The sequence below is a fragment of the Carassius gibelio genome, chromosome B2, assembly GCF_023724105.1.
Source record: "Carassius gibelio isolate Cgi1373 ecotype wild population from Czech Republic chromosome B2, carGib1.2-hapl.c, whole genome shotgun sequence".
Lineage (NCBI taxonomy): Eukaryota > Metazoa > Chordata > Actinopteri > Cypriniformes > Cyprinidae > Carassius > Carassius gibelio.
Genome location: NC_068397.1, coordinates 3,674,493 through 3,683,951, shown reverse-complemented (window position 1 = coordinate 3,683,951; position 9,459 = coordinate 3,674,493).

Below are 9,459 nucleotides of genomic sequence, written 5' to 3'. Positions count from 1 at the left end.
ATTGAAATTTTAAAACAAGCCCTAAATCAAATAAATAAGTAACACAAATAAAATAAATATCTTCATCTAAACAAAATAAGGCTTTGTCTGTGTTCTTTCCATTTAAGGCAACCACTGCATTTTAATCATGATCCAAACAAAAATGCTGCTTACATTCAACATGAACAGTTTTTAATCTAAGTTTGTATAATTTCGAAATTTGAAGCAAAAACGGAATGGTTTGACTCAAGCTTTTGTGAAAATATATATAAAAATATCTGCTTGAAACAGCAGACAAGCTTAACGAAATGCAGATTAACTCTCTGTCAGCAGGTTGCGCTTAAAGCGTTTCCTTGGTTGCCGCTGTAAACAAAGCAGCACTGCACTTATGAACTTTAATATTCATTATAAAGAGGAAAGATGAAAAGATATAATACCATCTAAACTTTTCTAAAGACAGTAAGTTCCCCTCAGACATGCATTCATATAAATTCCTACTCTTAACTGAATTGTGATTTATTTACCATCTGAATTGTCACATATTTTAATCGATTTTCAACTGGCTCGTGGTTAATCTTTACATCCCTAGTGGTGATATTGCATCTTCTTGCACCATCTTCAAAATTATGTAAAATTATGCTTCTCACTAAAGTCAGAGTTGACTGGTCTATTGATTAAGCATCAGTTATAAATTGTATATCTTTAAGCATCCCAATTGTTATTTTGATACTTCTGAACAGCCTACCAAGTTCAAAGTTGATCCAGATTATAAAGGAGGGAGCATGTGCCCAAATTTTGTCATTCTCTGCAAATCTGTTACATGGGTATTTAATTATAGGTTCACTACAACCTATCCTGGATCATGCGCTAAAGTGACTTAAAGGGGTTGCACACCAACGCATTCTACTCTTAACGCATTCCACATGTCTAAGGCCACCAAGAGTGATTTCGGCGTACAAGTGGTTCTAAATTTTGTCCCAAATAATAAAAAATTTAAAAAATGCATGCAAATTTATTGATATCCCATTATTGCAGCATATTATGTTTGCATGTCACAGAGTAACCTATAGATGACAACCAGTCCACCTTTACTTCTGGTCTGGGGTGCAACAGGGATCTGTGTTTGGTCCAATATTCTTGTTGATATAACATTGCTGGGCCAGGTTATAGAGTCTCTAGGCATCTCTAGGTCTCTAGACTTCAAGGACAAATCCACTTCATGTTTGTTTAATTTTATTTGAAATCCAGCTATGGTCTCTCAACTTTTTTTTCCCTAGCTGTGTAAGTATGTGCGTCAATGCAAAAAACACATGATTTGTGTATTATTTATAGATGGATTTTTTTTTTATCATAATCTTGTGCTAAAGGAAAACCTGTCTCACATCTACCACCCATTTTAAAAACTATTTGAGTTGTTTTCAATTAAATCTCTACTTATCTTTAACAGAATATATGCTTGTATTCCTTTGCTTGACTACCTTTCATTTCAGTTTGACAACTTAATCTAAGCTTAAATATCGGCCTGCCTTTCAGACATCTTGGCCTGAATTGACCTCATCACTAATAAATGTGTTATTTATAGATTATTTTGTTATTTTATTATGATTGTCTTTTTCCAAAATGTAATTACCTGTGTCAAAATTTATGAATAACTTTTCTTTTAATTATTAAATATGATTTAAAATGGTGCACAGACAAAATATTTTTCATTGGAAATTTTGTGGCTGGTTAGGATGCAGTGAAATCTTAATCATTGAGATATAATTTAATGCTGTTTTATATTTGCCATTCTGTAGGCCAGACATATGTCACATATCTCTGTTTTGGTTCTTTTGAGTTCAGTTTCTTTACACTCTTTACTCATATGGAAATATATGCACTCTTAGATGTAGCACGGTTGCACTTCTGGTGACCTGAGTTTGAGTCCCAACTTGAAGACCTTTCCTGATCCCATCCACCCATTTTCTCCACTTTGCTTCCTGTCTGTTTATACTGTCTTTAGGCAATAAAGGCAAACACACCAAAAACATAAATAAATAAAATAATTAATATTTTACTTACTTATATATTATCTAAATATATTGACAGATTTTGGCCAAAAATGTATTACACATAATTAAGCTTATACAATTGTTTGTGTTTCATTCATATGACAAATGTACATACAGACTTCATATGTAAATTTAACCATGGGTTCCCTCAAGATTTTCCTATGTATTTTTATAATGAGGTTATTAAATGAATGAGTACAATAACAAGGTCTGTAGTAAACATAACTTGGTGATACTTGGATGTTTGGCTCTAAAGCGCCCAACAACCCAAAAGGTTTTATGTAGTTACTTATTACAAACATACATTTTTAATGCCAAACTTCTAAATTTACACCTAATTTACACTGTAGGGCAAAAAATAAATAAATAAATAAAAGTATTGTTCATTTACTTTACCACTTACCTTGTTTGCTCATAAATGTAAAAAAATCATTCCATATACACTATGAGCCAGTGTCTGAAACATATGTGCATCATAACTTTTTCTCAGAGGGTGTAAAATATAGATCTTTGGTGGTTGCAATTGTAATAGCTTGACTGATCTGATGGTCTTTCCACAAACCCTCTTAGTTGCCAAGAAGCACTACCTGTGTAAACATTGTTCAACTTGCAGTGCAAACTCTTCCATTTCTGTGGCTTCTTCACCTCGTAGCCCTTGATTTCACATCCAACCTCAGGCAGAATGTAACATGCCTCAGCACAAAGCTTCTGTTGAATGGGCAACTACCCTCTTCTGCTCTATGGGAGACTAGTGAGGGGACTGCTGCATACTTGTTGTTTTCAGCACACAAAGGACATTTTAACTGACAGATTATCTTACTTCACCACCTTTCTTTACAATATCAACCCTGTTGTGGGACTTCGCAGACAAAACGATGAGAACGTAGGAAACAGATTGATTTTGAATATGCGTGTCTGTCTGGTTGGTATTTTTTCTACAGCCTTTGCTCTAGTTGCACCCACTTCCTCAATCGTAACAGCTGTCAAAACGTTGCAGGATTTCAGTACACCGCACAGTTACGGCTGGCACAGGAAGCCAGGAGGGGTGATACATGCTGGGAATAAGGGTCATACAGGACCAGGTGAGAGTAGCCCAAGGGAGGAAAAGCTAATACGATGCCATTCTAATGCTTGTCATTCTCTAACATGTGTCAGATATATCCCAGGATTTCTGTGATGGTCTAACCAAAATGAACCATGTGAATATTCTGTGACATACACTATTAGATTTAAACCACCACCACAAGATGTTTTTAAAGTAACTTAGGGATGTCAGGGAAGGGGGTGAAGGATGGAGCTTTTATTATTAATACAATAAAACAAGCAACAAAAACTACCACGCAAAAACACAGGGGAAAAACACAGCTAGCAACAAGACAAGGCTAGGCTAGGCTAGGCTAGGCTAGGCACATACATACAATAACAAACTGGCACAGCACTGCAAACACAAGGAGAATAAATAGGGAGCAAATGAGGAAGGCAATGAGGGAAACACAGGTGGGGCAAATTAACCAATAATCAGGTAACAAGATGAGTGTGGTCAAGACAATTGACATGAGAGCACATGGCACATAGCCAACAAAGACAAAAGCCATGTGCTCACACAAAACAAAATCACAAGCCCATGGCCTGCAAAACAATCACAAGCCATGTGCTTGAACAAACCAAGACATGAACACACAGCTGATGAAAATACTCACAAGCTACGTGTTCACACAAGACATGACAACATGAAAGCATGCAGCCAATGAATGACACAAGCTGCGTGCTACACAGCACAAGACATAACATGACATGAAAGCATGCAGCCAAAAAACACAAGCTGTGTTCAACTACACAAGACAACAGTAAAGTCCCTCCCGTCTTCTCCCTGGCTCCTCCCTCCATCGTCTCCACTCTGGACTCTGTTGGATGTCCTCCTCACGGGAGTTCATCCTCCACCAGACCCTCTGGTCTGCCTGCCTTCCTGCAAGCCATTTGCCATCCTCTGTCAACATCCCTTCTCCACTCCATGTGTCCTTCTCGTAAGTCTCTTTCCATTCAATCCCATTGTGTCTTAGGTGTGAGGTCGTACTTCCTTGAGGGGAGCGAACTGTCACAGTTATGGACTGTTTGTGTAGTTTTCTCCTTCATGTGCCCATATTTGGTCGTTCCAGTTCATTTCCAGTTCATCGTGTCATTATTAGTTGATCCTCCACACCTGTCTGTCCCTCATTAGCACTCCTACTTATAGTCAAGTCTGTTCATTCTGTCTTTGTCCAGTATTATGAATGTTACCTTGTGTGTATCTGTGTGATCTTGCCCTCTCTGGAGATTACCTGTCGTGGATTTATTAAAGTGTGTTTGAACTTAATTTTCTTTTTCGTCCTGCCTCTTCCTACACACTGTATCATGACAAATACATTTATGATCATTACTTGCACTTGAGCACTAAGCCTGTAATACCCAAATAGAGAAAAATATGAGCATTTTTTTTTTTACCTCTTAGATATTGTTTTAGGAGGCCTCTGATGTAGAAATTAAAGATTTTTTTATTTATTTTTTACATTTTAGTAAGTTTTTAGGGAAATGTTATAATATTGCAATGTTGGCCTTAGTTAGGAGCAGAATTTCTGTATTTGTACTCACTTTGTCTTAACAGATCTACAGAGCATTTAAGCATGTATTTGCTGGGTTGATTGCTTACTTAGCCCCATAACAGTATATATCATGAGTAATAATCACACAACAATCATAGTTTATTATGAATAAGCATTTATTAATAAAAAATATTGAAAAATACGTTTTCTTTGATCACTTTCAATGCCCAATGTCCGTCTTCCCATGGTCGCCCTCTCTTGGGTGTTGTGTTGTGTTGTGTGTGTTCACCAGGATGAGAGAGGTTGCAAGTTGTGCCTGAAACTTTCTCCTGTTCAATATCTTTTTCTTAGTCATCTTCAGAGCTTTACAGTCCCGCTTGTAGAGGAGCCAGGCGTTAATCACAGCAAGGTGATTGTGTGCCAGGAGATGTAAATGAACCAGCGGCGGGATTTCATGGGGAACAAAAGAGTCCAACAAACCCACACCTCCTATGAGTTTGTTGTAGGTACCAACAATGTAAGGCCTCTCAACATCAATGATGGAGCTTGACTACCAATGGGACACCGGTCAAGTAGTTGTCTGCGAAGATCGTCTCTAGGTGACGTATGTAACCCTAGTTCCTTGAGGGAACGAGACACTGCATCGAACAACGCTTTGGGGAACATGCTTAGCATGAGCAACTCTGAATATCGTGTGTAATCAGTCCAATGGAAGAGCGTGACGTCACGGGTGGGGTTACGTAAGCTACCAGGAAGCTATAAAAGCACGTACCGTGCAGTTGGCATCAGCTTCGAGTACCAGCAAGTGCCGGTGCCGGTATGGCTCTGAGACACAGCGTCTCGTTCCCTCGAGGAACTAGGGTTACATACGTAACCTAGAGACGTTCCTCTTCAGGAATTCGAGCTGCATCAGACAGCGCTTTGGTGAACGATTACCAAAGCCGCCAGACTACCAAACCCCTGCCTAGTGTGTATCCGAAGAGCACAGCTTATGACGAGAGAACAGATGCGCCTGGAGTGACTGGCATGTCTAAGCCATAGAATTTTACAAAAGTAGAGGGCGTGGACCACCCCGCAGCATTGCAGATGTCCAGCATGGATACACCTGCTAGGAAGGCCTTGGAGGTTGACATACCCCGAGTAGAGTGAGCCTTGGCTTCCGACAACGGGGGACAACCAGAGGACTCATAGGTGGCATTGATGGCCTCGACTGTCCAACGACTAATATTCTGCTTAGAAGCAGGAGAACCCCTCTTGGGGGGACTGTAGCATACAAGCAATTGGTCTGTTTCTCTCCACAGGGCAGCTCTGTGGATGTATGCATCCAGCGATCGAACTGGATACATACAATTTAGCTTCGCTTGGTCAGGCTCCCAAAAGGGAGGAGGACAAAAGGCCTGCAGGACTACAGGTCGTGTTGTGACAGAGGGAACCTTGGGAACATATCCTGATCGAGGGTATATGAACGCTTTGGTCATGCCAGGTGCAAAGTCAAGATAAGTAGGGGCCACTGAAAGGGTCTGCAGATCTCCTACTCTCCTCAGAGAGGTAATAGCCTCTAAAAGAGGTAAAAGATGCTTTTAAGCATCAGATGTCTGTCTGAAATATCTTGAATAGGTTCAAACAGAGCTTTGCGCATTGCCTCTAACACCACAACCAAGTCCCACTGGGGAATACTGGAGGTCTCAGCCTCAGTGCACCACGGAGGAAACGTGTAACTAAGGGGTGTCTTCCCAAAGACTGGCCATCGAGAAGGGTGTGGTAGGCTGCAATGGCCGCCGCGTAGACCTTCAACGTGGAGTGAGTCGACCCTGCAGAGAACCTGGCCTGTAGGAACTCCAGAACTGTACCAACGGGGCAGTTTGCTGGGTCTAACTGGCGGTCTCTACACCATGAGGTGAAGAGTTTCCACCTCAAGGCATAGAGTTTCCTCGTTGAGGGAGCTCTGGATTGGACAAGGGTCTCAACAACCTTGGTTGAGAGACCAGATGGCTAATAGTTGTGTCCCCTCAGGGGCCACACCCACAGCTTCCACATCTCCGGGCGAGGGTGAATTATCGTGCCCTGTGCCTGTGAGAGTAGGTCTGTCCTGATCGGTATCTCCCATGGAGAGCTGTCGAGGAGCGAGACCAGGTCTGCGAAACATACTCGGCCCAGCCAGAATGGGGCTACTAATAACAGACGGACCTTGTCTCGGCGTACTCTCACCGGAACTCCCGGGAGCAGAGCAATAGGGGGAAAGGCGTACAGACGAAGCCTCAGCCAGGTCTGTACCATAGCGTCCAGTCCTAGAGGAGCTGGATGAACTTGAGAGAACCAAAGGGGACATTGTGGTGTCTCTTGAGTCACAAAAAGGTCTACTTGAGCCCTGCCAAAAACACTCCATATCTGCTTCACCACCTCGGGGTGAAGCCTCCATTCCCCGGGCCTCGCCCCCTGCCTCGACAGTATGTCTGCTCCCATATTTAGTTTCCCAGGAATGTATACTGCTCTTAATGAGAGGAGTTTGCTCTGGGACCACACAAGGATCTGGTGCACCAGCTTGTACAAGGGGCGCGAACGCAGACCTCCCTGGTGGTTGATGTAAGAGACCACCGATGTGTTGTCGGTGCGCACCAACACATGGTGACCCCTCAGGTCTGGGAGGAAGTGCTTCAGTGCACGATAAACTGCTAGCATTTCTAGACAGTTGATACGCCATGTCAGATGGCGACTGCTCCACAGACCACGGGCAGAGTGGCCACTCATGACTGCACCCCATCCAGTGAGGGATGCATCCGTCACTAGTATTACACGGTGACAAGGAGCTCCCAACATCGGGCCCTGATTCAAGAACCAAGGTTTCTTCCACATGTCTAAGGCACGGAGGCAGTGCCACGTGACCTTTATAGTTCAAAGTGGTTTGCCCCTTGGGGAAAATCCCTTGGTCTTGAGCCACCACTGTAGGGGTCTCATGTACAGCAGGCCAAGAGGTATCACGTTGGACGCAACTGCCATCAGGCCCAACAATCTCTGAAATAGTTTGACAGTGAGTGACTGGCCTTCTCTGACTCTGAGATGAGGATCGACTCGATATAAGCAGGGGACAATTGTGCCTGCATCATTGTCAAATCCCATACTACGCCTAGATAGGTGGTTCTCTGAACTGGAGAAATTACACTCTTCTTGGTGTTCAGCTCCCCCATATGTGCAAGAACGACATCTCGATGTCGAGCCACAGCCTGCTCTGACTGAGCTAAAATCAACCAATCATTGTTGTAGTTGAGAATGCGGATGCCCTGCATGTGCAGCGGGACCAGAGCCACGTCTACACAATTCGTGAATGTGCGGGGTGAGAGTGCAAGGCCGAAGGGAAGTACTCGATATTGGTAAGCTTTGCCCCCGAAAGTGAACCTCAGAAACTTCCTGTGTTGTGGAAGGATGGATATGTGGAAGGATGCATCTTTGAGATCTATTGAAACAAACCAGGCCTCAGACTTTAACTGAGCTACAAAATGCTTGATAGTGAGCATTTTGAACTTCAATCTCATAACTGATAGATCTAAGACCCGCAGGACTATGATCAGACGCAACCCCCCATCCTTCTTTGGAACTATGAAATACCGGCTGTAGAACCCAGATTCCCTGTCTTGAGGAGGGACCACCTCAATGGCCTCCTTCTCTAATAGGGTTTTCACTTCCTGTTCAACTGAGAACGATGCTCGCTGGGGACCGCTGCGCCCTGGAACACTGGCAGGGTTGGCAGGTCGGCCACCGGAGGGTGCTGAGGCGAGACGGGCACCATGTGCTGCGGTGTACACTGCTCTACCCCAGCAGAGGCTGTCCTCTGAAACCCTGGGCTTCTGGTATCAGGGCTTCTTGGCCGAGGACTTCTTAGCTTCAATATCTGCCCTTAGATCTTGTTTAGGTTTAGAAGACCTCGGTCGAGAGCGTCACTGGGACTCTCGTTCCCGACGCGGAGGAGCACGAGAGGCGACGCTCTGTTTTTGGGCCTCGCGGTATGAGGAGCTAGGGTGCGGCTGGGGCATCTCCCTCTCCGCGGCCACCATAGCTGCCATGGACCGCCCAATCGCTCGGGCGGTCTCCTTGGTGGCGCGGAGGGAGAGATCAGTGGTCCTTCTTAGCTCAGAAATATTGTGGGACTTGATCTCAGCAGAAGCGGGACCTGCACCGCGGGGATAGCTGGCGAAGGCCCCCTCCTCGAAGAGGGCCCACCGGGAATGAAGCCGCTTCACCGACATTCACTCACAGTGCGGACAGTCAGCCCCCTCAAGGGGAAGAGAGGAACACACAGCCAACACACACACAAAGAGCGATCGCTGAAGACGCGAAGCTGACGCCAGCTGTGCGGCACGTGCTTTTATAGCTTCTTTGCTCTTCCATTGGACTGATTACACACGATATTCAGAGTCCCTCATGCTAAGCGCGTTCCCCAAAGCGTTTTCCGATGCAGCTCAAGTTCCTGAAGAGGAACTTGTAGTTTTGACCCTCTAGAAGTGTGGAGGCGAGCTTCATCACCTCATCATCACAGCATCACCTGACAGTCCAAGATTTGGCTTTGTCGTATTCCATCTATTCCATCTACACACCCTTGTTATGCATCAAAGTCACACAGCATGCCAGAGATTCCAGTTCTCACCCACAGTTTGAACCCCCATGGGTGTGGCTTGCCCCCCAAAAATCCAGAACATTCAGAGCCTTTTCTTATATCTCTCAATGCTATAAACTGCTACTTGGGCAACACTCATAAAAAATCTCAGGATAATTTAGAAGTTAAGAAACAAACAAAAAAATTAGATACCGCTCTAGATGGTGGAGTTTCAACTACCACATTTTATTTATTCCTGTGT